Below are 23,786 nucleotides of genomic sequence, written 5' to 3' on the forward strand. Positions count from 1 at the left end.
ACTGCGATGACGTGATCTTGGCTCACTGCAGTCTCTACCTCCAGGGCTCAAGTGATCCTCCCACCTCAGCCTCCTGAGTGGTTGGGACTACAGGTGCGTACCACCTCGCCCATTTACATTTTGTATTTTCAGTAGAGACAGGGTTGTGCCATGTTACTCAGGCTCGTCTTGAATTCGTGGACTAGAGCGATCTGCCTTCCTTGGCCTCCCAAAGTGCTAAGTGCTAGGATTATAGGGCTGTGCCACTGTACCCAGTCTACTCATGGTTTTTAGGGCCCTGGATGTTAGGATGGATTGCTAATAAATCTCTCATCAAGATATGATTTGCATAGTTGTCACTTTATTATAATATTAATTTCCTTCTGGGACCTTTCCAAGTCCGAAACAGTCCCGGGGACTTCTTTTGGTTAGTTATTTGCAATCACCTGCAGGACACACAAGAAAATCGTCCGGTCCACATAACTGCAGAGCTGTGTGTGGCAGTTTCCTGTCTCTGTCCTCCTGGGCTAAGCTCCTCATGTGAGTCACAGGCAGCCCACACTGCAGTAGCTCCTGCCTGAGGAGTTCTGATGACGTTTTGAAAACAAAGATGCAATCACAGCTTTTCATTGACCTGTTAGGGTATTCCTGTAAAGGGGGTCTTAGCCAGAAGTTCTGTGTGGGCTTCAGGGTAGGGGGCCTTTGAACCCCTAACACTTGTATTCCAAATGTGTGGATGGCGTATTTTTAGATTTCATTTGTTTCTCAAAACTGCTGTTTGCAAGGCAGTTATGCAATGTGGTTGGTGCTGTAACTGTTTCCAGAGGCTGTTGATCAGTGTCTGTTAAACTTTTTTTTTTTTTTGAGACAGTCTCACTGTGTTTCCCAGGCTGGAGTGCAGTGGGGCAATCTGGGCTCACTGTAACCTCCGCCACGCAGGTTCAAGTGATTCTCGTGCATCAGCCTCCCGGGCAGCTGAGATCATAGTCATGCACCACCATGCCTGGCTAATTTTTTTGCATTTTTAGTAGAGATGAGGTTTCACCATGTTGGCCAGGCTGGTCTCGAACTGCTGACCTCAAGTGATCTACCCGCCTCAGCTTCCCAAAGTGCTTGGATTACAGGCGTGAACCACCGCGCCCGGCCTGTTAAACATTTTGATATGCCAACTTGATGATCCAGTGCTGTAAACTGCAGGAGATCCAGCTGCTACAGCACAGATACTCAGACCACTGTGCAAGAATTATGTTCAGGGATGTTCACTGCACAATGTAAGAGTGAAAAATAGGAAACATGAGAGCTTCATTCATTATACTCAAACTATGGAATACTATTTAGCTGTTCAAAAGAATGACATGTACGTACTGACATATAAAATGTGATACGGTGTTAAGAGAAAAACAGCTGCAGAATAGTATGAAGACTCAGATCCTATTTTTGCTTAGAAGACAGTGTCTCTCTTTCTCTCTATGTATAGATACATATGCACATAAAGTTGAGAAGACCACCCACCAAGCTTTTAACAATGATTGGCGGGGCGCGGTGGCTCACGCTTGTAATCCCAGCACATTGGGAGGCCGAGATGGGCAGATCACCTGAGGTCAGGAGTTTGAGACCAGCCTGGCCAACATGGTGAAACCCCATCTCTACTAAAAATACAAAAATTACCTGGGCATGTTGGTGCATGCCTGTAATCCCAGCTAGTTAGGAGGCTGAGGCAGGAGAATTGCTTGAACCTGGGAGGCAGAGGTTGCAGTGAGCTATCAAGCCACTGTACTCCAGCCTGGGCAACAGAGCGAGACTCCGTTTGAAAACAAACAAAAACAATGATTACCTCTGGAGAGTGGAATGACATGTAAAATGAGGGGGAATATCTTGATACATTTTACTTGATACACTCTTATATTGTGTTAATATTTTTACACAGTATGTATTAGCTTCTGGAAAAAGAATAAAAGCTAAGGATTGCTGAAGTTCATGTGTGACTGTCATTCAATGGACATTTGTTGAAAGGATGAATGCCCCAGGCCACTTGTCTCCTCTGCTTCTCTGCTCTTTTGCTTGTACTTCCTGACCTTGGCTTGTCACCTGTCTGGGTTTATCCAGGCAGCTGCTCTCAGGCACCCCCAGGGCTCTAGTGGTTCGTGACCCCAGGCTGCACACAGTGTGTCCCTGGGTTGGGGCCACTGCAAGTTTCACGAGCTCCTCCGCCAGGGGCAGCCCCCACCCAAGGACAGCTGGTTGCTTGGCTCTCCCCCTTCTGAAACCCGTTACCGGGCATCTGTGCCTGCCCCGACTGCTCTCCCATGAACACAGGGATTCCGCTCAGTTGCCTCGAGAGGCGTGATGTCCCGTGGATCCCTGCTGCCATCTGGCCATGTTTGGGGATCTGGCCTGCTCTGTTGTGCTTGTGTCTGTGGCTGGGAACAGCTGATGCTGGGACAAAAATATTGGGACAATTGTCCCTGCCCCTGCTTCAGGTTCCCTAGTTGCTGCCTGGACCAGCTGCACAGTGACTCCCACAGCAGCTGGGGCTGGAAAAGGGTCTTAGTATTTGGCTGGGAAAGGCCCCTAAGCAGCCTTTCGTCCAGTCAGTCTCAGGCCAGGCTCCTTTGACGTGTGAGTGGCACCTCCAAAGGTGGACTCAGATGGGTTTTTCCCAATTTATATATGAAAAAGCACCATTAATGATTAATGGCTACTGTCTTTTTGATTTTCCATTTTTCTCCAACAAACATTTTCGGAATCTCTGCCTGTGACCACTTGTTGGCAAAGAGATGCCAGCAGACAGACAAATGAACAAGGAGCTGGCAAGAATCAGTGGGAACACTTGGAAGCAGCCACCTGCTTATTTTGACAGTTTAGTTTCCTCCTGTGACCACGTGCTCATGGCTGCAGCTTCATATTTGGTTTTATAAGTGTCAGTTTAATGAACACTTCTCTGCAAATTAAAGTTAGTGAAGTGAGATGCCAGCTTTCCCCTTCTTTGGGGGCTCACCACAAATACCATAACTCCCATTTGGTTTTGCGCCTAAATTGTGGAGGAGTCCAGTTTAAGTCCCGTTTTATAGAAGAGCAAACTGAGGTGGTCCTTCGTCGGCACAGAGTGTCCGACTCTTCCCTCCCAGCATTCAGTAACAGGCATGGTGGCTCCTCTGCCCTCTCCTGGGCACCCGTTTCTTTTTGTTGTGGTTTTTCTTTCTTTTTTTTTTTTTTTTGAGATGGAGTCTCACTCTGTTGCCCAGGCTGGAGGGCAGTGGTGTGAACTTGGTTACTGCAACCTCCACCTCCCAGGTTCAAGTGATTCCCCTGCCTCAGCCTCCTGAGTAGCTGGGATTACAAGCACGTATCACCACACCCAGCTTAGTTTTGAATTTTTAGTAGAGACAGGGTTTCCCCATGTTGGTCAGGCTGGTCTCAAACTCATGACCTCTGGTGATCCACCCATCTGGGCCTCCCAAGGTGCTGGGATTACAGGTGTGAGCCACCAGGCACCCCTTTCTTGTGACGGGGTTTCCTGTTCTGACTGCTTTCACCTACTGCTGCGTGTATCCACGGCTGCTCCTTAATATTGATGCCAGTTATTATTATCATTATTTTCGGAGGTGGATCTTGCTATGTAGCCCAGGCTTAAGTGCATTGGTGTGACCTCGGCTCAAAATAGCGTTGGCCTCCCGGTCCCAAGTGATCCTTCCACCCAAGCCTCCCAAGTAGCTGAGACTACAGGTACACACCACCATGCCTGAGTAATTAAAACAATTTTTTTGTAAAGACAGTCTGGCTATGTTGCCCAGGCTGGTCTTGAATTCCTGGGCTCAAGCAATCCTCCCTCCTTGGCCTCCCAAAGTGCTGCGATTACAGGCATGAGCCATGGCACCTGGACTATTATTTTTAATACATAATGTTAATGCTTATTGTTATAAACAAATGTGTGTTCATTGTTAAAAACAAATTCAGCTATTGTGGAAGCTGAAAGGAGACAGCTCTCTGAGCTTACATTTATAAGAGAGTGGGACGCCAGGCGCAGTGGCTCACGCCTGTAATCCCAACAATGTGGGAGGCCTAGGCGGGCGGATCACAAGGTCAGGAGATCGAGATCATCCTGGCGAACATGGTGAAACCCCGTCTCTACTAAAAGTACAAAAAATTAGCCAGGCGTGGTGGCGGTCGCCTTTAGCCCCAGCTACTGGGGAGGCTGAGGCAGGAGAATGGTGTGAACCCAGGGGGCGGAGCTTGTAGTGAATGGAGATCAGGTCACTGCACTCCAGGCTGGGTGACAGAGCAAAACTCCGTCTCAAAAAAAAAAAAAAAAAAAAAAGAGAGACTTGAGTTCCAGTTTTTTTGTTTTTTTTTTCTTGAGACCGAGTCTTGCTCTGTCACGTACGCTGGAGTGTAGTGGTGCGATCTCGGCTCACCTGCAACCTGTGCCTCCCAGGTTCAAGTGATTCTTCTGCCTCAGCCTCCCGAGTAGCTGGGACTACAGGCGCCAGCCACCACGCCCAGCTTATCTGTGTATTTTATTAGAGATGGGGTTTCACCATATTGGCCAGGCTGGTCTTGAACTCCTGACCTCGTGTTCGCCTGCCTCGGCCTCCCAAAGTGTTGGGATTACAGGCGTGAGCCACCGTGCCCGGCCGAGTTCAAGTCTTTGATCCATCAGTTTTGAATGTGGTGGTCCGGACAAGCCACTTATCTTCTGGGCCTTAGTTTCCTACATAACTATCCAGGCCTGGATTGCAGGATAGTTGCAAGGGTAAGAAAATGGGTGGGGAAGAATTCTCAAGGACCCAGCCCACTTTAGAACCTAACACATGACATTATTGTCAAACAACACATAAATGGAGCACTAAGCTCCAGGGAGGGAAGTGGGCTGTAGCGGCTTCCTGCACTCTGCCTCCTCTGCTTCTCTTTCCTCCCCTCTCTAATCTTCCTAGGATCGTGCAAAGGTGAGGAAGATTGGGTGGGGGTGGGAGGGCAGAATCCCGTGGGACTGGATGTCAAAAGATGTCGGTTCCAGTCCCAACTCCATCCCGTACTCCCTGTAACAGTTTGGACTCATTTGTGGTCTGTATCAGTCACTACAGCAAGCAATTATATCTTAAGTCCCATATTTTTATCTTAAAGGGTCATGTGAATTTGGCATTCTGTTCTGTATCTTTGTTTTAATATAAAAATAAAGTTTGTCCTGTATGAGAACACTGAACAAACACCTGCTGTGAATTTGCTGTGTGATCTTGGGTAAATCCCACAGGCTTTCTGGCCTGGGGTGCCTAGCTACAAACAGGAAGAGGAACAAGTCGTGCAACCTCTCTGATTGGACCTGCCTCAGGTCATATGCCCATTCCTGAGCCAATCGTTGTGGTGGGGGAAGGGGATGCAATGTGTTGATTGGCCAGGCCTGGAGCACTGGCTCCAGCCTTGGTCCTGGCCAGGAGGTTTCACCCACTACTTCTGGATCCAGTGGGGCAGCGCCTGCACAGAAATCCAGGCTTCTCTGCTGGGAGGGGAGGAAAGAGAGGCAGAGCAGGCAGAGTGCAGGAAGCCGCTACAGCCCACTTCCCTCCCTGGAGCTTAGTGCTCCATTTATATGTTGTTTGACAATAATGTCATGTGTCAGGTTCTAGAGTGGGCTGGGTCCTTGAGGTCTCAGTCGGGCAGGGAGACGCAGATGCAAAATTTTTTTTTAATTTTTTTTTAATTTTTATTTTTTTAGAGACAGGGTCTCACTGTCGCCCAGGCTAGAGTGCGAGGACGAGATCTTGGCTCACTGCAGTCTCTACCTCCAGGGCTCAAGCGAGCCTCCCACCTCAGCCTCCCACCTCAGCCTCCTGAGTGGTTGGGACTACAGGTGCGTACCACCTCGCCATTTACTTTTTGTGTTTTTAGTAGAGACAGGGTTATGCCATGTTACTCAGGCTGGTCTTGAATTCCTGGACTCAAGCGATCTGCCTTCCTTGGCCTCCCAAAGTGCTAAGTGCTGGGATTACAGGGTTGAGCCACTAACCCCAGCCTACTTATGGTTTTTAGGGCCCTGGATGTTAGGATGGATTGCTAATAAATCTCTCATCAAGATATGATTTGCATAGTTGTCACTTTATTATAATATTAATTTCCTTCTGTGACCTTTCCAAGTCTGAAACAGTCCCGGAGACTTCTTTTGCTTAGTTATTTGCAATCACCTGCAGGACACACAAGAAAATCGTCAGGTCCACCTAACTGCAGAGCTGTGTGTGGCAGTTTCCTGTCTCTGTCCTCCTAGGTTAAGCTCCTCAAGTGAGTTACAGGCAGCCCACACTACAGTATATCCTGCCTGAGGAGTTCGGATGTCGTTTTGAAAAAAAAAGACGCAATCACAGCTTTTCATTGACCTGTTAGGGTCTTCCTGTAAAGGGGTCTTAGCCAGGAGTTCTGTGTGGGCTTCAGGGTAGGGGGCCTTTGAACCCCTAAAACTTATATTCCAAATGTGTGGATGGCATATTTTTAGATTTCATTTGTTTTTCAAGTCAAAACTGCTGTTTGCAAGGCAGTTATGCAATGTGGTTGGTGCTATAACTGTTTCCAGAGGCTGTTCATCAGTGTCTGTTAAACTTTTTTTTTTTTTTTTGAGACAGTCTCACTGTGTTTCCCAGGCTGGAGTGCAGTGGGGCGATCTGGGCTCACTGTAACCTCCGCCACGCAGGTTCAAGCGATTCTCGTGCATCAGCCTCCCGGGTAGCTGAGATTATAGTCATGCACCACCACGCCTGGCTAATTTTTTTGCATTTTTAGTAGAGATGAGGTTTCACCATGTTGGCCAGGCTGGTCTCAAACTCTGACCTCAAGTGATCTACCCGCCTCAGCTTCCCAAAGTGCTTGGATTACAGGCGTGAACCACCGCGCCCGGCCTGTTAAACATTTTTATATGCCAAGTTCATGATCCAGTGCTGTAAACTGCAGGAGATCCAGCTGCTGCAGCACAAACACTCAGACCAGTGTGCAGGAATTATGTTCAAGGTTGTTCACTGCACAATGTAAGAGTGAAAAATAGGAAACATGAGAGCTTTGTTTATTACACTCAAACTATGGAATACTATTTAACTGTTCAAAAGAATGACATGTACGTACTGACATATAAAATGTGATAAGGTGATAAGTGAAAAACAGTTGCAGAACAGTATGAAGACTCAGCCTATTTTTGCTTAGAAGACAGTGTCTCTCTCTCTTTATGTATATAGATACATATGCACATAAAGTTGAGAAGACCACACACCAAGCTTTTAACAATGATTGAGGGGCACGATGGCTCACGCTTATAATCCCAGCACATTGGGAGGCCGAGGTGGGCAGATCGCCTGAGGTCAGGAGTTCAAGACCAGCCTGGCCAACACGGTGAAACCCCATCTCTACTAAAAATACACAAATTACCTGGGCATGTTGGTGCATGCCTGTAATCCCAGCTAGTTAGGAGGCTGAGAATTGCTTGAACTTGGGCGGCGGAGGTTGCAGTGAGCTATCAAGCTACAGTATTCCAGCCTGGTCAACAGAGTGAGACTCCGTTTGAAAACAAAAACAAAAATAAAAACCAAAACAAATGCAATGATTACCTCTGGAGAGTGGAATTGGAGATGTAAAATGAGGGGGGACATCTTGATACATTTTCCTTGATACACTCTTATATTGTGTTAATATTTTTACACAGAGGATATATTACCTTCTGGAAAAAGAATGAAAGCTAAGGATTGCTGAAGTTCATGTGTGACTGTCATTCAATGGACATTTGTTGAAAGGATGAATGCCCCGGGCCACTTGTCTCCTCTGCTTCTCTGCTCTTGTGCTTGTACTTCCTGACCTTGGCTTGTCACCTGTCTGGGTTTATCCAGGAAGCTGCTCTCAGGCATCCCCAGGGCTCTAGTGGTTCGTGACCCCAGCCTGCACACAGTGTGTTCCTGGGTTGGGGCCACTGCAAGTTTCGTGAGCCCCTCCGCCACTGCCAGGGGCAGCCCCCACCCAAGGACAGCTGGTTGCTTGGCTCTCCCTCTTCTGAAACCCGTTACCGGGCATCTGTGCCTGCCCTGACTGCTCTCCCATGAACACAGGGCCTCTGCCCAGCTGCCTTGTGAGGCGTGGTGTTCTGTGGATCCCTGCTGCTATCTGGCCATGCTTCGGGATCTGGTCTGCTCTGTTGTGCTTGTGTCTGTGCCTGGGAACAGCTGATGCTGGGACAAAAATATTGGGACAATTTTCCCTGCCCCTGCTTCAGGTTCCCAAGGTGCTGCCAGGACCAGGTGCTCTGCCACAAATACCACAACTCCCATTTGCTGTAGCGCCTAATTACTGGAGGAGTCCTTGTCTAGTTCACGTCTCATTTTATAGAAGACCAAACTGAGGTGGTCCTTCATTGGCACAGAGTGCCCGTCTCTTCCCTCCCAGCTTCCAGTACCAGGCATGGTGGCTCCTCTGCCCTCTCCTGGGCACTCGTTTCTTTTCTTTGTTAGTTTTCTTTTTTTAAAATGGAGTCTCGCTCTGTTGCCCAGGCTGGAGTGCAGCGGCACGAACTTGGGTTACTGCAACCTCCACCTCCCAGGTTCAAGTGATTCCCCTGCCTCAGCCTCCTGAGTAGCTGGGATTACAAGCATGTATCGCCACACCCAGCTTAGTTTTACATTTTTAGTAGAGATGGGGTTTCCCCATGTTGGCCAGGCTGGTCTCGAACTCCTGACCTCTGGTGATCTGCCCATCTTGGCCTCCCAAAGTGCTGGGATTACAGGTGTGAGCCACCAGGCACCCCTTTCTTGTGACGGGGTTTCCTGTTCTGGCTGCTTTCACCTACTACTGCGTGTATCCATGGCTGCTCCTTAATATTGATGCTAATTATTATTATCCTTATTTTCGGAGACAGGGTCTTGCTATGTCACCCAGGCTTAAGTGCATTGGTGTGACCTTGGCTCAGTGTAGCGTTGGCCTCGCAGGCCTAAGTGATCCTTTCACCCAAGCCTCCCAAGTAGCTGAGACTACAGGCACGCACCACCATGCCTAAGTAATTAAATAAATTTTTTTGTAACGACAGAGTCTCGCTATGTTGCCCAGGCTGGTCTTGAACTCCTGGGCTCAAGCAATCCTCCCTCCTTGGCGTCCCAAAGTGCTGTGATTACAGGCATGAGCCATGGCACCTGGCCTATTATTTTTAATACATAATGTTAATGCTTATTGTTATAAACAAATGTGTGTTCATTGTTAAAAACAAATTGAGTTATTGTGGAAGCTGAAAGGAGACAGCTCTGAGTTTACATTTACAAGACAGGGGTACCAAATCGGCTTTATTTGCCTGGGATGGTCCCAGAGTAAAACAGGAAGTCCTGCATCCTGGAAAACCTCTCAGTCCTGCACAGACCGGGATGGCTGGTCACCCTACAGAATAGCTGGAAGACCCCTGAGGGTACTAATTTCCAATAATTCATGGTATGGGGGTGTCAAAGTATCAGGTTTTGGGCTTTGCAGACAAAGATACCTGTTCTAGCAGTGGATGGTGGAGTCTGGGCCACACACAGATACACAAAAATAAAATCACCATTTCTATGGAACTCACTCTTTTTTTTTTCCCTTGTCCAGGTTGGAGTGCAATGGTGCAATCTCGGCTCACTGCAACCTCCATCTCCCAGGTTCAAGGGAGTCTCCTGCCTCAGCCTCCTGAGTAGGTAGGTTTACAGGAGTGCGCTACCACGCCTGGCTAATTTTTGTGTATCTTTTTTAGTAGAGATGGGGTTTTGCCGTGTTGGCCAGGCTGGTCTTGAACTTCTGACTTCGCAATCTGCCTGCTCGGCCTCCCAAAATGCTGGGATTACAGGCATGAGCCGCTGCATCCGGCGGAACTCACTCTTAATATGCCTGATGAGTGTCCAACCTCTTTGGACAAGGCCACCCTCTATGTTCCTTTTCACTCAGCTTTACCCACACAGAAATTTTGGGGACCCATGGGGGACCCAGCAGTTGGCAAGGTCTGCAGCCTCCTCCAAGGGTTCCCATCTAGCTCTCAAGAGGAAGGAGGAGGTTGTCAGTCGCCAGGTGGGTATGGCTCTCCCGAGGCCAGGTGAGCAGGGCAGTGCCCTGGGGCTTAGGCTGGTCCGGTTCTTACCGAATTGATCCAGTCGATGTATTTGGAGACCCGTGTGAAGACAGACGGCTTGTGGTAGTAGTTGCAGCCGAGGCTAGACCCAAAGCTGACGATGCCATGCACCTCCCACCGGCCGTCAGCTGCCTGACAGTTCAGCGGCCCGCCGGAGTCTCCCTGAGGAAGGCCAGAGTTATAGAAGGGTAAAGGGAGAGGAAGGGGCTGCCCATTGGAACCATTGTTCTCAATGCATTTCTATTGTTCTGCTGTCGGTCACTGTCCTCTGAAGCCGGCCCTTGTGGTCAAAGCCCAAGATGGTACCATAATTCCAACAAGAGCCAACACTTATTCTTCCTGTGTGGCCAGAGCTGAGCTAAGCATGTTCTATGCCTTATCCCATTAATCCCCACAAAATCCTACGAGGTAAATATTCACAGTCTCCCCAGGTCACTGGAGAGGAGAAACTGGAGTGTTGAGAGGTTGGGACTTGCCCAAGGTTGCACAGGCAGTACGTAAAGCAGCTGAGGCCACATCCCAGAGTTCAGGCTCTTCCCCACCGGCTCTGTCTTCCCGCGGGTAGGGTGGTCTGTGTGGGCAGAGTGTGTAGGGCATAGTGTGATCTGAAGGGCGTGTGGATCTCCTTCCAGTTGCATCCTCACTTCACTGCTAAGTTCAACACAGAGCAATTCCTGGTGGTTAAGACACTGTCTCTGGGAAGGCTTCTGTGGCAGCTACCTGGAGGGGACACGCTGGGCAACAGATGACAGTAATTCAACAGAAAACCCAGAAGTCATCCTAGAAAGGCCCTAAGCCAGGGAATACCTTCCTTTGGTTCCCTTCCAGCATAGAGGAAAGGATACAGACTGACAATCACAAGAGACCTTGATGAGACCCAGGGAAGGACTTCCCAGCAGTGAGAGGGGTGGACATGACAAGGAGAATCTCAAAACAAGAACAAACAAGAACCAAGATCAAGTTTTTTTTTTTTTTTTTTTGTTTTTTTGTTTTTTTGTGTTTTTTTGAGTTTTGCTCTGTCACCCAGACTGGATTACAGTGATGTAACCTCAGTTAACTGCAACCTCCGCCTCAGGGGTTTAAGTGATTCTCCTGCCTCAGCCTCCTAAGTAGCTGTGACTACAGGTGCCCACCACTACGCCTGGCTAATTTTTGTATTTTTAGTAGAGACAAGGTTTTACCATGTTGGCCAGGCTGCTCTCGAACTGCTGACCTCAAGTGTTCTGGCCGCCTTGGCCTCCCAAAGTGATAGGGTACAGGCAAGGGCCACCGTGCCTAGCCAAAGATCGGGTTCTGATATATCTGGAACATATTTCTGGGTACTTCTGCCAGGAGGTGGGAGGATGAACCTATGGATGGGTGGACCTCTATAGCCTTATCCCCAGCCACATTTTGTCATGGAGTGGGGCCCCTGATTTTGGTACTCACGCAGCAGCTGGAGGTCACGCCATCACCCCCAGCACAGATCATATTGGTTTTCACGGTGCTGCCCCACCAGTCAGGGCTGGAGCAGGTGGCATAGTTCACAATCAGCAACAGGCACTGCTGCAGGACATGACAAAGAGGCCCGCTGGCTGAATGAGATCAGAAAGAAAGCATCAGGGATGCAAGGACTCCTGAGAAAAAGGAGGTGGTTGACCCCTACTTGGTTTCCCCTGTTACTGTCCTCCATCCATTGCAATATGCGAACAGCCATGTTTGTCTACACTGTGTCCTCACGGTTGATTGGTTCAGCAGTGAACACCTGACTCAAGCTAAGCCAATGAGCTCCCTCCCCTGGGATTCTGAGATGGGGTCTGAGATTCCGGTTTCAGAGGACGTAAATGTGGGAAGCTGTTCGCAATGACTGAGTTTTTGTTTTATGTGGAGAATGAAGTAGATTCACAAAGAAAAGAAATTCCAAGAGAGGGTTTCCTGAGTTTCTTTCTTTTCTTTTTTTTTTTTTGAGACAGAGTCTCGCTCTGTTGCCCAGGCTGGAGTGCAGTGGCCGGATCTCAGCTCACTGCAAGCTCCGCCTCCCAGGTTTACGCCATTCTCCTGCCTCAGCCTCCCGAGTAGCTGGGACTACAGGCGCCCGCCACCTCGCCCGGCTATTTTTTTGTATTTTTTAGTAGAGACAGGGTTTCACCGTGTTAGCCAGGATGGTCTCGATCTCCTGACCTTGTGATCTGCCCGTCTCGGCCTCCCAAAGTGCTGGGATTACAGGCTTGAGCCACCGCGCCCGGCCAGTTTCCTGAGTTTCTTACGGGCTTCCAGTCCCTGATTCTAGCCTGTTCCTGATACCTGGCTATATCTCGGCCCTTGGGTTGAAACTTTTAAATCCTTGTAACAGTCCCTTTTTTTGCTGAGCTAACTCCCTGGTTTTCTGTCACTTATCTGATATAAGAAAGTGAGCCTCCTGGCAGTTAGAGCCCCCTCCTTGGGAAAAATATGTTGGTGTGGTGAAGGGAGGGCTGTCATAATGGCCCCCAATGACAGCCACCATCCCCTCCATTACTGTTACCACAGCTATGAGTGGCAAGGATGAGCTTAACATAATTCTTCACTATTGATTGAAGCCTAGGGAAGTTAAGTAATGTCCAGGTGCAGTGGCTCACCCTCTAATCCCAGCACTTAGGGAGGCTAAGGTGGGCGGATCCCTTGAGGTCAAGAGTTTGAGACTAGCCTGACCAACATGGTGAAATCCTGTATCGACTAAAATACAAAAATTAGCCAGGCGTGGTGGCACCCGCCTATAATTCCGGCTACTTGGAAGGCTGAGGCAGGAGAATCGCTTGAGCTTGGGAGGCAGAGGTTGCAGTGAGCCGAGATTGCACCACTGCACTCCAGCTAGGTCAACAGAGCAAGACCCTGTCTCAAAAAAAAAAAAACAACAAAAAGGGAAGTTAAGGGTCTGACTTAAGACAACTAATAAGTAACACTCGTATAACATTTTGCAATGTAGGACGCATTTTCAACTTTCACTTCTTTTGTTCTTCACCAACAGTGTTTCCATTTTACAGATGAGGAAACTGAGGTTCGGAAGTGGCTTGCCCAAGGTTTCACCGTGACCGGCAGAGCTGGGCCTAAAAGCCAAGCATTTGGATGCCTCCCCGCTCCCGCTGTCTCAATGAACTGCATCTGCCCCAGGGTTGTCTGGGGAAACAAACAGGTGGTTGTGCTTCTATCTTAATAAACATGAAATGCCTCTTCCACCACCGCTCACTGCAGTATTTCATGTGTCCTTGTATTTAGATAAGCCAGTCAAGAGGGCAATGGGGATTTACTGGAGGGTACGTATGTGAATGTGCCCTGGAAAAAATGTCATTATACTTATGGGGTTATGTCGTTAGGGAGAAATGTTATAATGTCATTATCACTCATAATGTCATTATGGTCATAAGGTCATTATCACTCATCCCTTCCTAGAATCTTCCAAACCTCTGGTGATTACACAAGTGAAGGGCGGGAACTCTGTTCCTCTTGGTGGCTACAGTCATTGGATCTCTAACCCCTGGAGTCTATGTCAAAGGAGACCCGCCCTCAGCCAGGTTCTGAGCAGCAAGACCGAATGGCACAGGGGACAGCTTTTGCTATGGGGCATGGAGGGTCCGATGAGGGCTCCAGGGGCCTCAGGTCACAGAGGAAAATGCTGTTCTGAACTGTATGGGCCACACAGAAGATGTCACATGGTCTCTGTAACTTTCTTTCCATCATAGGGACAGTGACAACAACTAACACATAGCACCTACCACACACCAGGTTTCCTATAATCTCCTTGAATCCTCTTGACAACTCTGTGATGTAGCTGCTATTATTATGCCCATTTTTTTTTTTTTTTTTTTTTTTTTTGAGATGGAGTCTCGCTCTGTCCCCCAGGCTGGAGTGCAGTAGCGATATCTTGGCTCACTGCAACGTCCACCTCCAGGGTTCAAGCGATTCTCTTGCCTTGGCCTCCCAAGTAGCTGGGACTACAGGAGCACACCACCACACCCTGCTATTTTAAAAATATTTTTAGTAGAGACGGGGTTTCTCCATGTCGCTCAGGCTGGTCTCCTGACCTCAACTGATCTGCCCACCAGGCCTCCCAAAGTGCTGGGATTACAGGCGTGAGCCATGGCGCCCAGCCAATTATTTGCATTTTACATATGATAAAAGTGCTACATGGAGAGATCTAGTAATGTGCCCAAGGTGTCACAGTCATGAAGTGGGAGAGCTGACATTTGAACCCAGGCAGGCATCAGCCTAAGCCATCCCATCTCTTCCAGGCAGCCACACACCCTGGGATGACAGGTGAGAGGCCCTGGCCAGACAGGGGTGACATCACCTCCCTTCCCTCCCAGGCCTGGGGGGTCCTGGGTCCCACTTACTCTGCAGATTTCCCCAGCCCGTGACGTAGCAGGTGTAGTTGTTGGATAGAATGGCGCCGGCAGGAGGGAGGCAGGCCAGCTGGATCTTGTCGGTGAGGGAGACGGGGTCAGCCAGTTTGAGCAGGGCAATGTTGTTCCTGGGTCAGTGCAGAGGCAGAGCATGAGGACAGGGTTGACATTTCCTGCCCTGTGGGGCTTTGGAGGGCTCTGAGACCTTGTCATCGTTCCCTGTTCCCCTCGTTCCCATTGTTACCCCAGCTTGCTCTGAGTGGCAGGGTCCCAGGGCATGTTTGAAAATGCAGAGGGCCTTTTTGAAAGGAGTAAGGCAGGAGAGATTGTGTCCTCCAGGGACAGTTACAGGGTCCCCAGCACTGTCCCTGTGTCCCCAGGACTTCGCATGAAGTAGATACATGCTCAGTGGACAGGGACTCTGCAGGCTTGACTGGCAGCAAACCCAGGTCACTCGGGCAGTCTTTGCTTCTCCCTCCCCAGGTCACATCCCCACCCCAGACATCTTTGGAGCTGGTTCCACCTCTAAGAGGCTAGAGCTCCTTCTCCCTCCCTATAGAAGAAACAGAGGGCATGTAGTGGAGTTGAGACCCTTGCCTCTGTGAGACCTCCATCTGTTCCCTGACAACCTAACCCCCAAGTGCATCCAGACAGAAACGAACCCTTTGGAGGCATCGCTGGAGTCCCAGTCCGGATGCACCACAGTCTTAGAGACACTGACGGCCAGCGAGCCAGACTCCGCAATGTAGAGGTTGTGCCGTCACAGCGCCACGTGGTAGGTCCTGGAGTCGCTGGGAGAAAGGGGGCCCAGGGAGAGGGTCACCTCCAGAGGCCCGGCTTTGGATAATGTTGGGCTAGACCCAAGTAACTGGCTGCTGCATGAGCCACTAGTTGGGGCTTGGGCTTGGGGATCTTTCTTCCCCTGGGACAATCAGTTATAATAGAGCCTAAAGTATATAACGTAAGAACTATGATCATATAATAATTGTTACTATACTAATTATTAATAATATAATATAAAATAAATGTTGTAATAACACAAACTCTATAGTTTTATGGAGGGAATGAGATGAACACAGAAAACAGGAGTCATTTGCTCTCAGGGACATTTTTCTCACCTTTCATTTTCAGATGGGGAAACTGAGGCCCAGAGAGGCGTAACCTGGCCCAGAGTCCCACTGTTAGTGAGAAACCAGAACCAGAAGCCAGGACTCCTGACTGTAGGTTTGTATTAGTTTCCCCATCACCTCCTAGAGCTTATTATAAATTAGATGGGAGAAGGGATCATTCCTGGAAGGAGTCAAACTGACCCAGCAAAAGCTCTGGTGAGTTCCAGCTGTGATGAGCAGAGGTCACGGACAACAAAGAGGATAAGTGAACAACGTTGCAGAACCTTTTGGGCCTTTATAATTAGTCTATAATTCAGAATTAGCTTTCACTGGGCACTTACTAAGTGTCAGGCCCTTTAGTAAATCAGCTCATTGAATTCACACTAAATTCTGTTACTCCATTGTTTTCTGCAGGTGATGGTATTGAAACTTTGAGAAGTCAAGTTGTTCAAGGGAACCCAATTCCAGATCCAGAGGCCACATGTAGTTTCCCCAAGAGGGCAGAGATTAGGCCTTCCCTTCTCCTCATCCTCCCTCAGTACCTGGCACAGGACACCCCATCTATGCCATGTACTGACATTGATGGGCCGACACACTGAACAATTGATTGACTATAGCTTGTGTCTCAGCCAGGCTAGTGGTTATTTGCAAGATTCCTTTATGTAGCGTGGTTCAGGCCATTTGAGCCCCCAGCTCAGAAATGAGCACCGGCTGGTGAGCAGGCCAAGCGCCCAGGGAATGGCAGTTACCTGATGCAGTGGGCAGCCGTCAGGACCCAGCTGTTGGCTATCAGGGTCCCTCCGCAGGTGTGGTACCAATTGCCATTGGAGGTTTATTGCAGGGAGGCCTGGGGAGAAACATAGGAGCTCTGTGGCTGTGGCTGAAAAAGCAGGGCCTCCCTGCACTCCAGTTTCCCAAGAACAGGGCTGGGACAAGGATAAGGGGGAGTGAGGCACTCACCTCAGGTGCACAACTTAAGGGGGCACGCGAAACATCAGACGTCACGATAAAAACATGTTAATGCAATCTATATTAAAACCAATCAGGCCAGGCATGGTGGCCCATGCCTGTAATCCCAACACTTTGGGAGGCCAAGGAAGGAGGATCACTTGAGCCCAGGAGTTTGAGACTAGGCTGGGCAATGTGGTGAAACCCCATGTGATAAGGTTTGGCTGTGTCCCCACCCAAATCTCATCCTGAATTGTAGTTCCCATTATCCCCATGTGTCGTGGGAGGGACCTGGTGGGAGATAATTGAATCATGAGTGTGGTTACCCCCAAGCTGTTTTCATGATAGTGAGTTCTCACACGATCTGATGGTTTTATAAGGGGCTTTCCCCCACTTTTGCTCGGCATTTCTCCTTGCTGCCGCTGTGTGAACAAGAATGTGTTTCCTTCCCCTTCTGCCGTGATTGTAAGTTTCCTGAGGCCTCCCCAGCCATGCTGAGCTGTGAGTCAATTAAACCTCTTTCCTTTATAAATTACCCAGTCTCAGGTATGTCTTTCTTAGCAGTGTGAGGAAGGACTAATACACTGTATCTACAACAAAAAAAAAAGCCCAAAATCAGCCACTGGGTGCGGTGGTACATGCCTATAGTCCCAGCTACTCAGAAGGCTGAGGTGGGAGTATTGCTTGAGCCCAGGAGTATTTGAACCAGCCTGGGCACCATAGCGAGAACTTGAGTTTACCCAAAAATTTTTTAAATAAAAGAAAAATTAACTGGGAGTGGTGGTGCACACCTGTAGTCTCAGCTACTCAGGAGGCTGAGGTGAAAGGATTGCTTGATCTTAGGACGTCTAGGTTGCAGGGAGCTGTGATTGCTCTGTGCTCAGCCTGGGTGACATAGCAAGGGCCTGTATCTGCTCTGCCCCCCCAACAAAAAGCAACAACAAAATTAACGCAAAAAATCTGGGATAGAAAAATAAAAAACATATAGACTATTAAAAAATAACTGGCCGGGCGCGGTGGCTCACGCCTGTAATCCCAGCACTTTGGGAGGCCGAGGCGGGCGGATCACAAGGTCAGGAGATCGAGACCATGGTGAAACCCCGTCTCTACTAAAAAATAAAAAAAAATTAGCCGGGCGCAGTGGCGGGCGCCTGTAGTCCCAGCTGCTGGGGAGGCTGAGGTAGGAGAATGGCGTGAACCCGGGAGGCGGAGCTTGCAGTGAGCCGAGATTGCGCCACTGCACTCCAGCCTGGGCGACAGAGCGAGACTCCATCTCAAAAAAAAAAAAAAAAAAAACTTATTCTGCCTGGAGTGCTACCTTATGCCTGTGATTTTAACACTTTGGGAGGCCAAGGTAGGTGAATTCACCTGAGGTCAAGAGTTTGAGACCAGCCTGGCCAACATGGTGAAATCTCATCTCTACTAAAAATAGAAATATTAGCCAGGTTCGATGGCGTGTGTGTGTAATCCCAGCTACTCAGGAGGCTGAGGCAAGAGAATCACTTGAACCCGGGAGGCAGATGTTGCAGTGAGCCGAGATCGTGCTATTGCACTCCAGCCTGGGTGACAAGAGTGAGACTTCATGTCAAAAACAAAAACAAAAAACCCCCCAAAAAACCCTGTTCTGAACATCTTTCTGCAACTGGATTGGTTGGGATCTTCCCCTCCTTGGGAGTTCTTTCCTTAGCTCCCTCTGGTTTAGTGTGTCCAAAACAAAACTCCTGAATTATCTCAAACGTGGTCTTTCCCCAGGGTCCTCTGTCACAGTCAATGGCAACTCCACTTCTGCTCTGGCTGCAAACCTTGGTGTCATCCTTGGCTCCTGTCTTTCCCTGTTACCCCTCATTCAAGTCCATCAGCAAATCCCATCAGCTCTAGCTTGGGAATATGTGGAGTGGTTGCTACCCCTGGTCACTACCTCAACTGCGTGTCCCAGTCATCCTCTCTTCTCAATGATCACTCTAGTCTCCCATCTCTTCTCCCCACGCCTGCCCACATTTTCTCAACACAGTAGCCAGAATGATCCTTTTCGAATGGAAATCAGATGACTTCTCTTCTCTGCTCAGGCCCTCCAGTGGCTCCCCCTTTACAGCTTATAAAACCTAAGACTGTCTGATGACCTACTAGGCCCTCTGTGGCCTCTCTGACCCCATAGGCTCCCACTCTCCTCTCCTCCAGCCATACTGACTTCCATGCAGTTCTGCAAATACACCAAACCCACTTCTGCCTCAGGGCCTTCGCCCTGGCTCTTCCTCCTGCCCGGAATATTCTTGCAAATATCGATGTAACTCTTTCCTTCACTTCCTGTTGGTCTCTGCTCAAGGTTACCTTCTCCGTGAGGTCTTCTATAACCATGCTGTCGCCAACAGTGTGCACACACATGTACATGTGCGGTCGTGTACATAGGCACACACAGACACCCTCGTCTCCTTCCTCTTGCTCTGCGTTACTCTTCATCATAGTATCTTGCATTTTCTGGCATGTTATGAGTTTACTCATTCTGTTGTTTATTGTCTCACTTCTCTTCTTTATTTTATTTTTATTTTTTGAGATAGAGTCTTGCTTTGTTGCTTAGGTTGGAGTGCAGTGGCACCATCTGGGCTCACTGCAACCTCTGTCTCCTGGGTTCAAGTGATTCTCCTGCCTAAACCACCAGAGTAGCTGGGATTACAGGTGCCTGCCACCACAACTGGCTACTTTACTTGTATTTTTAGTAGAGATGGGGTTTCGCCATGTTAGCTAGGCTGATCTCGATCTTCTGACCTCAGGTGATCCACCCACCTCGGTCTCCAAAATTACTGGGATTACAGGTGTTTGAGGCACCGTGCCCAGCCACTCCTCCACTTTAACAAAGGCTTCATGAATTTTTCCCCCCACTGCTATGTGCCAGGCGCCTAGAACAGTGCCTGGTACATACTGGGTCTTTAACAAATGCTTACTGATTTACAATAGCTGGCTGAGTGGGATGGCTCAGGCCTGTAATCCCAGCACTGTGGGAGGCTGAGGCAGGTGGATGGCTGGAGCCCAGGAGTTGGAGGCTTCAGTGAGCTGTGATTGTGCCACTGCACTCCAGCCTGGGTGACAGAGCAAGAGTCTGAAGAAAAGAAAAAAATGTGAAATATCTGCCATCATTCTATCAATGACAGTCTTTTTTTTTTTTTTTTTGGACGGAGCCTCACTCTATCACCCAGCCTGGAGTGCAGAGGTGCAATCTTGGCTCACCGCAACCTCCGCCTCCATGGTTCAAGCAATTCTTGTGCCTCCGCCTCCCAAGTAGCTGGGACTACAGGTGCCCGCCACCATGCCTGGCTAATTTTTGTAATTTTAGTAGAGGCAGAGTTTCACCATGTTGGCCAGGCTGGTATCAAACTAGTGACCTCAGGTGATCACCTGCCTCAGCCTGCCAAAGTGCTGGGATTATAGGCATGAGCCAGGCCTATCATTGACAGTCTCTTAATCAAGGAGCAGATGAATGACGCTGGCCTCTGTAGACACAGTGACTGCTGCATGGGTCACTCTGAATGCTCAAGGCTAGTGGGCTGCTAATTGCTCCTCCTACTTAAGTTAGAAACTCATCCTGATTCAGCTGGGTTTGCTCCTAAAGCAGTTTATATCAATTATGCTTACAATAATGAAATATCATTAAACATGTAACCAATAAAATATGAGTTCAGAAAGAGAGTCGTTATTTATATGGAAACAAAGTTAAATGCTTGGAAGAGACTGAATCACCATGATTCTTAAAAAATTGCTCCTGAATTAGTGTCTGTGAGAAAACGGAAAGATTGGGGGGAAGAGTCGTAAAAGTCGGGATGGGCTCATAACTCCGATTGCTTTGTGAACGTCTCAAAGTTACTGTTCTGCTTTAAAGAAATGAACTTGTAGATGATATATTATGGGGTGTGGTTTATATGAAAAAGACAGTTAAGAACTCAAGAAATTGTTTACATAGTCTAAGATGTCTATATGTTTACAACATATATGTATGATTTAAAATAATTTCTTTATAACCAACTTTTCAATTACTCAGTCCCAGTTACATCAGATAAATGAGATTTTACTACATTTGTTTGTGTCAATGTAAACTTTACACAGTTCTGTTAAAATTCCCACCATTAACACGTCTTAGTAATTTGTGCCTGTGCCCCACTTGGCAGTTTAGTCTTGATATCACTATGATTATATGAGCTTAAGAAAACATTATTTTCATTGGTAGCATTGATTTACCTGTAGTTAAAGATGAATCTGCACAAATATCACTGATTGGTTCCTTAAAACAAGGAATGTTTGCATAGGTAGTCTTGAATGGTTCCTAGACTAATGGTACATTTGTAAACAAGCCTCTGATTGGTTAATAGAGTAATACTATATGTGCTGCCTATGGGCATTAGGGAGGGGACTGCTCCTTACTGCAGCTGGAGGAGGCACCTCTCCTTCCACTGCCACGGTTGGCCAAGGCCACCGAAACGTATTTTTTTTTTTTTTTTTGATTCAGAGTCTTGCTTTTTTGTCCAGGCTGGAGTGCAATGGTGCAATTTCAGCTCACTGCAACTTCTGTGTTCTGGGTTCAAGCGATTCTCCTGCCTCAGCCTCCCGAGTTGCTGGGATTACAAGTGTGTGCCGCCACGCCTGGCTAACTGTGTATTACTAGTAGAGGCGGGTTTCACCATGTTGGCCAGGCTGGTCTCAAACTCCTGACTGCAGGTGATCTGCCCACCATGGCCTCCCAGAGTGCTGGGATAACAGGCATGAGCCACTGCACCCAGCCAGAAATGTATCTTATTGGTGAAGTTGCCTGTGCTGCTCTCTGAGTCCCATCAGTCCTCACTTTGCCAGCACAGTAGACCCCATGGTGGAAGGGCAAAGAGGGGATGTAAAGGGAGTGGGGCAGGGACGGGGGAAGTACAGTGTGGTCGACTCACCTGCCAGGGCCAGCTGTTGGGCGTCGCTTCTTCACATCCAACAACACTAGTCACATAAGGTGGGTAAGTGGGAACCCCACAACTGAGGCCTATGAAAAGAGAAAGGACCTTGAGTCCAAGAAGCAGTGACCCACCCAATGTAAAGTACACTTGCTACATTTTGAACCCCCAAATAGAAAACTCCTGTTCTAGAAGGATCCCAAGAGGTCATAGAATCCTGCTCTTTGCTCCAGTTCTTTGAAACTCCATTCCAGTTTTCTTATGATTATACCTCTGAGGTTGGGTGGGGGCGAGAGGGGAGGACAGGAAGATCCCATTTCCAACCACACCAGGGGATGGGAAACCAGTGACTCTGGGTGACAGGGCTTACCTCCAGCCACCAAAGCGGACAGCAGCAGGGTCCTAATCATGGTGTGTCTGTGGGAGTTCTGTCAGCGTGGCCCTGGAGAAGGCCCTGGTTTTATGAGGAACTTATCAGTGAGAGATACACTAGGAGCACGCAAGATGGGGATTTTCTCAAAGCGCAGTGGAAAAAAGAGCTTGTGTCCAGATACTTTTTTTTCCCATTTGCTCCCAACTGTCACCCTAGAAATACTTTGAAAAAGATGCCAAAGGTAGATATTGGAATATGGGTTCCATCTATTTTGAAGAGATTATGTTGTGTGTTAGGGAAGGAAGAAAAATACTAATTGTTGGTCCTTGGAGTTGTGTTTTCTTTTCTTTTTTTTTTCCTCCCTGAGTAAGACTGAGGAGAGGAGTTGTGTTTTCTTTTCTTTTTTTTCTTTCTGTGATGGAGTCATGCTCTGTCACCCAGGTTGGAGTGCAGTGGCGTGATCTCAGCTCACTGCAACCTCTGCCTCCTGGGTTCAAGCAATTCCCCTGCCTCAGTCTCCCTAGCAGCTGGGATTACAGGTGTGTGCCACCATTCCTGGCTAATTTTTGTATTTTTAGTAGAGACATGGGTCTCATCATGTTGGCCAGGCTGGTCTCCAACTCCTGGCCTCAAGTGATCTGCTCGCCTCAGCCTCCCAAAGTGCTGTGATTGCAGGCTGAGCCACCGCGCCAGGAGTTGTGTTTTCAATGAAAAGATGAAGGTGGCATGCTGAACCTACAGCGTTCTAAGGCAGTATTTCTCAGTGGGGCTGGTTCAGCCACCAGGAGATGTTTGACAACATCTGGAGGCATTGTTGGGTGTCATGGCTGGGGTTGATGTTACTGGCATCCAGCAGGCAGAGAGCAGAGATGCTGCTAGAGATCTGACACTGCCCTGGGCAACAGGACGTGCCCTGACCTGGATGTCAACGGTGCTGAGGCTGAGAAAGCCTGTTCTAGGCCTCGCCAGGGCTTGTAGTGTGACCTTGGCTGGGTCATGTAAGTCTCTAGACCCATCTGTGAAACAGGGAGAGAAACCTGTGCCCGGCATGTTTCACAACATTATGGTAAGGATTTGTGTAATGTGGGGAAGGTGCACACGTAGCAGAAGGCAAGGCCGACATGAACAATTAGGATCTGGCTGCTCTAATGATGGGGGAAGCAGAATGCTGGCAGAGGAGGACTTCATCGGGTGGATCAAAATGTACTTATGGCCAGGCACCGTGGTTCACTCTTATAATCCCAGAACTTTGGGAGGCTGATGCAGGCGGATCACCTGAAGCCAGGAGTTCAAGACCAGCCTGGCCAACATGGTGAAACCCCGTCTCTACTAAACATACAAAAATTAGTCCGGTGTGGTGCTGCATGCCTGTAGTACTAGCTACTCAGGAGGCTGAGGCAGGAGAATCTCTTGAACCTTGGAGGTGGAGGTTGCAGTGAGCTGAGATCACACCACTGCACTCTAGTGTGGGTAACAGAGCAAAACTCCGTCTCGAGAAAAAAAAAAAAAAAAAAGACCAGCCTGGACAATATAGTGAGACCACCTGTCCCTACAAAATTTTTTTTAAAAAGTTAGCCAGGTGCGGTGGTGGCACACATATGTGGCTCCTGTTACTCTTGGAGACTAGGCTGAGGCAGGGGGTCACTTGAGCCTGGGTGGCAATGGCTGCAGTAAGCTGCAATCAATCCACCACAGCCTGGGTGGCAGATGCATTTTATTGTCCTCTTGCAAGAGAACAGCAGTGTGCACTTTGCCAATAATGTCATTTTCAAAATGGGTCAAAGCGGAAGCTTCTCCAAAAGGGGAACAAACAAAGGCAGGGTGACACCCAGCACCACATAGATGTTAGATGCACTCACATTCCTTATTGAATCTAAGCCACAAAAAACCCTGCAAGAGTCTCTCTTATTTCACAGGAGGAAGCTGAGCTTCAGAGAGGTAAAGTGAGTTGCCCAAGATCCTACAGCTTCTAAGCGGCAGAATGGGAACTGGAAC

The 23,786-nt window shown here is 48.5% G+C and overlaps 1 pseudogene; it reads right to left on the bottom strand.

Annotated features, from left to right (window-relative positions):
* Positions 1 to 6,140: 6,140 nt before the first annotated feature.
* On the bottom strand, positions 6,141 to 21,828 carry LOC119623055 (chymotrypsin-like elastase family member 2A; annotated as a pseudogene).
* Between the last annotated feature and the right edge of the window lie 1,958 nt (positions 21,829 to 23,786).

The sequence above is a fragment of the Chlorocebus sabaeus genome, chromosome 20 (genome assembly GCF_047675955.1).
Source record: "Chlorocebus sabaeus isolate Y175 chromosome 20, mChlSab1.0.hap1, whole genome shotgun sequence".
In the NCBI taxonomy this organism is placed as follows: Eukaryota; Metazoa; Chordata; class Mammalia; order Primates; family Cercopithecidae; genus Chlorocebus; species Chlorocebus sabaeus.